The sequence below is a fragment of the Watersipora subatra genome, chromosome 7, assembly GCF_963576615.1.
Source record: "Watersipora subatra chromosome 7, tzWatSuba1.1, whole genome shotgun sequence".
Lineage (NCBI taxonomy): Eukaryota > Metazoa > Bryozoa > Gymnolaemata > Cheilostomatida > Watersiporidae > Watersipora > Watersipora subatra.
The window spans coordinates 32,029,904-32,037,436 of record NC_088714.1 but is presented as its reverse complement, the minus strand read 5'-3'; positions in this window follow the sequence as shown (position 1 = coordinate 32,037,436).

Sequence of the window (7,533 nt, the reverse complement as noted above, 5' to 3'; positions counted from 1 at the left end):
CAACAACTGAGGACAAGAAAGCCTCAACAACTGGGGACAAGAGAGCCTCAACAACTGGAGACAAGAGAGCCTCAACAACTGGGGATAAGAGAGTCTCAACAACTGGGGATAAGAGAGTCTCAACAACTGGAGACAAGAGAGTCTCAACAACTGGGGATAAGAAAGCCTCAACGACTGGAGACAAGAGAGCCTCAACAACTGGGGACAAGAGAGCCTCAACAACTGGGGACAAGAGAGCCTCAACAACTGGGGATAAGAGAGTCTCAACAACTGGGGATAAGAGAGTCTCAACAACTGGGGATAAGAGAGCCTCAACAACTGGAGACAAGAGAGTCTCAACGACTGGAGACAAGAGAGTCTCAACAACTGGGAATAAGAGAGTCTCAACGACTGGGGACAAGAGAGCCTCAACAACTGGAGACCAGAGAGTCTCAACAACTGGAGACAAGAGAGCCTCAACAACTGGGGACAAGAGAGCCTCAATCCTAAATTGCTGCCTAGTTACAGACAACAAGTTAGGGTTGCATATGATTCCTGCCACCACTGGTAGCCTCTTTTGGGAGTTGAACCTAACGCGCTGTTCATGTGTCATGTAGTCTAGACCACTAGTTGATACCTGTTTTGGATAATAGGCATGCTGCGAAATAGAATATATTGTTGGCAAAAGCTTGAGATAGCAAAATTTAAATGCTGGGAATCAGCTGATGCTCTACAAATGCTGAATAATGGTTTTAAAGAAATGCTACAATTGATTTGAGACAACAGCTATTCATGCAATATACAATGTTAGGTGATATAATACAAGATAATACAAGGTTTTTTCAAGTTTTTTTTAGAATATTTTCATGGCATAGTAGAAATAAGTTTTTTTTTACTTGTTGATGTCAGCGGTCGGCTAGAAAATTAATAAGCTTTCAATAAATATCTGCAGCATTACATTGTATTGTAATGCACTAAGAAAGATGAGCTTCTTCTGGAAAGTTTTAAACATGACCATACACTAGTGTTCCGTATTATAATATACTATTTTTTGGTTGGGTTGTTTAAGTATGACATGTAGTTTCTCATTGGAATTGACATCCTTACCAATGTTGCTAAACCTTTTGGACTAAGTATGCGTGATCTTGGCAGAGGTGGTCGTCCTTGAAAATCTCCACCTGCAATAATCTGTTTACTATAAAATTTATAGCAAATGTTATTCACAGAATATATATTGTGTGACTAATATATTGTTATATTGTTTTATGCTATAATATATTACGCTGTAGTATATTGCACTATACGATATCATATTATCAGTTGCTAGTCAAATTATTGTTACCTAATCTTGGGACACTCAGGTATCCTATAATATCCTTCCTTTAAAAGCTGGTAAACAAGTGCAAACATTTTCACACCATTAGATATTCATGTTAGGATTCTGCCTTTGCAGCACATTGCCAACAGAACAGGAGGCTTCAAGTTCAATACCTACAAACTGCTAATCTTTTTGAAGTGAGTGACTTCAAGTTGGCTAAAATAAAAACTCTTGATCAGTGGACTCGAGGTTGCCCTTTTTCTATGCACCTTCAAAACTAGAAAACAAGCTTTTCAGATTATTGATCTTGCATGGTATTCCAAGAAGGACGGGTATAACTGGAGTGTCTCAGAACCTGCATGCAACCTCAGAACCTCTATGCATCCATACATGCATGCATGTATGGATGCATGCATGCATGTATGCATGCATGCATACATGCATGTATGGATGCATAGAGGTTCTGAAGTTGCATGCAGGTTCTGAGACACTCCAGTTATACCCGTCCTTCCAAGAACTGCTCGGGCGTTAACAGTTTTACCTTTTTGAATGAGAGCTTCAAGACAGGCTTCAGTAGAGTTGAGAATGACAATAGGAGTGCTGAATAATGATATCTTTGTAACAGCTCCATACTTCTTAGCAATATCGTATAGCTGTATATGCATCTGCTCTGGCTTGATAAAAAAGGTGTTACCTAGCAATGGTAATCCTTTCGGACCAGGGATTTTTCTCAGTGGATCCTGCAATTGTGAAATAATTTAGTTATTACACATCAATGCAAATTTGTGCTAAGTTTGGACATTTGAATTAAATAAAAACACTGACTGAAATATGATATATAATTACTGAGCTAGTCTGAGCTTTTAGTAGCAGTTAGTATGAATATCATATTTATAAGTAATATAAATACAAATATCAATATATTTATCAAAATAATTTAACATAAGTGACCAGTTATATAAAAGTGTATTTTAAAACTATTGAAGCCGTGTAAAATTTATACGGTCTGTTGTGATCCTAAGAGGAAGATGACCCAGCATAGCACTGCAATAATGCAAGTCAGTTGAATATCACCCTGAAGCAATCTTAAGAGATATACATCCGCATAGCAGGTCAAAGCCATTGGTGTGAGTTTGTGAGTACATATATAAATATACGTAAAGCATGATGTAATATATATCACATTATATATATAATGTAATCTTTTCAGATACATAATACTTTAAGATTTATATATATAAACCTAAAAGTTTGTCATCCTCGACGTTCAGGGTCTGTCCAGTTGAAGCGATCAAAATCTAACAATGAAAAATCTGTATTGCAAAAGATTTAATCTCAGAACATCCTATTCACAGGGTGACAATCTAACCCATTAGGCTACACAGGATGCAATGAAACTTTGGACGATAAAAGTCATTATTTCGGTTAAAATACACATAGCGACTCTGTGTTACACGCAATATCACTAAAGCTTGCTTTCACGGCTCTTATTAGTAAGTTTAGCAATACGGATACTAGCTTACTCAAAGTAGCCATTGGCAATGTGCCAGACTAATAGCAAGCGGCAGGCAACTACATTATCTGCCACTGTTTTTATGCTGTTTTTAATACTTGTGCAATACTGGACATTCATATAATATATATATATATATAATATATATATTATATATATAGCGGCAAGATCTTTGTCAAATAACTAAACTTAGTAGCTTCCATAGCAGTAAGATATATGTACATGTATATATATATATATATATATATATATATATATATATATATATATATATATACATATATATATTATATATATATATATATATATGTATATATATATATATCTATATATATATCTATATATATATAACAAACACTGTTCCAACTTTAATGAAAAATGCCAAAGTTTTACCTCTTTCCAAAAATGGTTCTCACGACAAATGTGAAAATTTTAGACCAATTTCAACTCTTCCAGTCTTTAGTAAAGTTTTAGAGAAACTGATAAGCCAGCAGATTTTTAACTACTTAGAGACACATAAATTGCATACAATCTAACAATACGGCTTTCGAAAAAAATTAAGTACTACAGATGCAGTCGTAAATTTCAAAAATCAAACTCTTGAAGCTTTTAACTAAGGATATACTGTACTTGGAATTTTCATTGATCTTAGTAAAGCTTTCGATACTATTGATCATAACATTTTACTGACCAAGATGAAATTGTTGGGTTTTGGCAAAAATTGAATTACATGGATAAAGAGTTATTTGACAGATCGCTCCCAAACTACATTAATAAATTCTACTTATTCAAATTGTAGCAATATAACTTATGAAGTACCACAGGCTTCAATTTTAGGTCCAACGCTATTTTTAAGATATATTAACGACTTATGCTCTAACTTAAAATTCTTAACGCCGATATTGTATGTTGATGATACTAGCTTATTTTACAAATCAAAAAACTTAAATGATGACATTAACCTTATAAACGCTGATTTGATAGAATTTACAAGATGGTGTCAACAAAACAAATTAACTATTAACATTAAGAAGACAAATAACATTATTTTAAAGAACCATTAGAACAATTTTAAATTAAATGAAAATTCTTTTTTTTTAAATGGTGATACAGTTAAGAAAACAGACAGTGTTAAATTTCTCGGAATAACTATTGACAACAAATTAAACTGGAAATTACATATAGAAAGCTTATTAAAACAGATATGTCCACTTAGTGGCCTATTGTACCGATTATTTTTTCATTTACCACGAAACATTCTAATTTTACTTTATAATTCATTGACCAATTCAAAAATTTCATATTGTATTGAAGCCTGGGGGAATGCTCCAGTAATTTATCTTAAAAAATTATTTATCTATCCAAAAAGAGTAGTTTGCATTATTAACAAGAAACCTTTTTATTTCTCGACTTGGGATCGATTTAAAAAATGCAACATTTCGAATGTTAGTCAGTTGTTTAAATTTCGGACTTTGCTTAGAGCTCATATATCTTTTTACTCAGCATATTCTCATTTCTCACAGCACTATTTCACTCAAAATTCTAAATTCAATTTATCTCTACCTAAATCATCTTCCGCTGCTGGTCACAAAAGAACAATTTATTAAAAAGCTGTTTTGTGGAACAATCTGCCTATTTCTATTCGCAGTATACAAAAAACGTTAGGCTTTAAGAGGAGCTTAAGGGCATGGCTATTGAGATAATTTTTTTTATCTATAATGCTTAATTAATTTTTGTCTTTAATCTGCCACCTATGTCCGCGCTAAATATTAGCTTTTACTATCGCGTGCATGGCCTCATCGTCACCTTCTCTGGATGTTCGTTGTCTAGTTTTCATTTCTTTTGTATATATTCATATATTTTTGATGAAATAAAGCAAACAAACAAACAAATGTAAATTAGACGCATACCATCACCGGCCCTCTAGCTTTAGTGTTTTATTTGGTAGCTTGGCTAGCTAGCATTGCCATACATATAGTTGTAAAGTGTAAAGTGGATATCAAAGACATAACATATTGTTCTCAATAACAGTTTTACAAAAGGATGCTTGTTTGTCATAATACTGATCATAACTGCAGCCTGCCTTATGACGGTAATGCTTTAGGCATTAAGTCAATGTTTAAGAACAAGTGCAAAAACCGACAGAAATTAATATAGCGCATGAATATATTTAAAGAAATATAATAAATATGGACAAATGAAATTGTATTGAAGTCATATTATCTCACCTTCCACCTGTTGTAGAATAAGTAGATGATGACAGAAACGACAAGAATGAGGAGAAAGCCAAGGTTATAATCCATGATTTCACATTCTACTGCTGGATGCCTGTTTTTTACACCAAATGCAAATTGTATTAGTGAGTCTTTGAGACATGCATAACATCTGTTGTTAGCCAATGATGTTTGTCTGTAATTCGAATGACCTTCAATATGTTCAATATCCATTTGTAATTTGGAACATATGAAACATTTAGTTGCAAGCAATTTTTATCACATATTTTGTCTAATTAGATAAAGAATCCTGAAGACCACTCTCTTCAGGCACATGCATTTGATTGTGGGAATATTTTTCATTTGTAACTCGTATTCTAAGCAGTCATAGAAATGTGGTTTAAATTTAGCTGGAAAAATTTGTTAAAGAGTTAACTGTTTTTGATAAAGTCCTTGAGAAGCTCTTTGTTATTTTGTTATTCTACTGACCAGCTAAAAACATTTGGTATTACTATGTTCTAGAATCCCAACGTGACACTCGCTATGCTTGTAGTAGACCCTTGTGAATTCACTCATTTCTGCCAGTGATAAATCCTACGCACACCATGTTTATACTATAGAACTGCGACTGAAATGCATTTACGTCTCTAATTTATATAAGTTCTTATCTATAAAAAATCTATCGAAAAATCTATAAAATTATATATGTATCTGAATGGCATGTATTTTATGATAAAATACAAAAAAGGAAGAAATAGAAAGACCAAAGAAGTCTAAAAAAATCTCTATAAGACCTTTAGAAAGCAAGTTCTATCAGTGCAGGCTGTTGGGCTGCTGTGCACAATGAAACTTGAAACTTATAAACCAATGTTAAATGCCTCCTATGAGCCTCAATAAAATATTAACTAGTTCTTCTAACCCACCATTCTTCTGAACGAGACTTATCGGTAGTGTCTATTGTAGTAGCATGCAACTGCTAATTTTTTTATCTACTCTTTCTAGGTATAATTGTCTATCCAATGCAAAGCTACCTTCATGATAAAGCTGTTGGATTGTATATAAAATCACAAATGAATTTAATACCAATGAACATACAGACCAAGCAAGCCTGGCAGCATAGCTTACAATCAAAGTGAGCTGATTTAAGGCTTGCTGGACTATTACATGATAGGGTTTTCACATAAAAAGTTTTCCCATAAAAAATGCGGCGAAGCATTACCTGGCTTGGCAAACTTTACTTTTTAGATGCACTTCTATTAAAGATTTGTCAGGGTACGCTACTAAAATGATAAACCACTAGACATCACTACTATCTGGCTAGCTACCTCACCAACATAGTGCATACATGGAGAAACAAACAAATGTTTGATAAAGGTATACTAACATAGTAATTTGAATGGCAGCAAAGACTTGCTGTCGGTCACTAGAAGCAGCACACCTTACTTTCAGCTTCTCTAAATTCTTCTTATTCTTCCCCTTGTGAATGGCATTCATAGATTAATTATAATGAGGGCTTAGAATTGTGCTTTTAATCATTACACATCATGACCTCTCACGCAATCATGATTTTCAAGCATGCTAGTAGTAACCAATAGTATTTTCACAAGCGCTGCATAAGTATGTTCACAATTATTCTGTAGCATGGCAAGAGCAGTGTGGCGGTTAGCTCACCTGTCTGCAGAGCTGGTGGTTTGGAGTTCAATTCCAGTGCAAAGTGAATTTTTCGTTTCTAGATTTCAATTTCTGTAATCGGACACATGAATGACAGACAAACAACCATTGAGGTTTATATATATAGATGTACTAGTTGAATGTCCGGTGTTGTACGAGTAATAAAAACGTTTTTGCGCAGAAAATCTACTTTTAATCAACATATATAACATTTACCATTCTAACTTTTAAATGAAGGTGTTTGTTTATTTCTGTCTGCTATAAATTTAATTAAGTTTATGCTATACATATATACATATGTTTGAAGCTTTTTGGGAAGTCTTGGCATGTATTTTTCTTTTAGTAAAATTTTTCTTTTAGTAACTTAGTTTAAGCTTGCTAGCTGAAACGCGAGTAATTTAACCAAATGCCATTTAAGATCGACAGGTGTAACAAACATGTGCACAATTATTCCATTGTATAGCAATGGGGCCACTTGGTGTAGTAGTTGGCTCGCCTGTCTGCAAAATCGTTGGTTGCGAGTTCAAATCTAGTGTGAAGCAGCTTTTGTTAGTACATGCGTGTATTTTATTGCTATAAATAGACAAATGGCAGACACTCACATTTATATATGTACATATGTATATATGTATATATGCATATATGTATATATGTATATATATACATATATATATATGTATATATACATATATATGTATATATATACATATATATAATATATATATATATATATATATATATATATATATATATATATATATATATATATATATATATATATATATACACGTATGCAGATTACAAAAAGGCAGCTAAACTTTTATACTGATTATTTAACT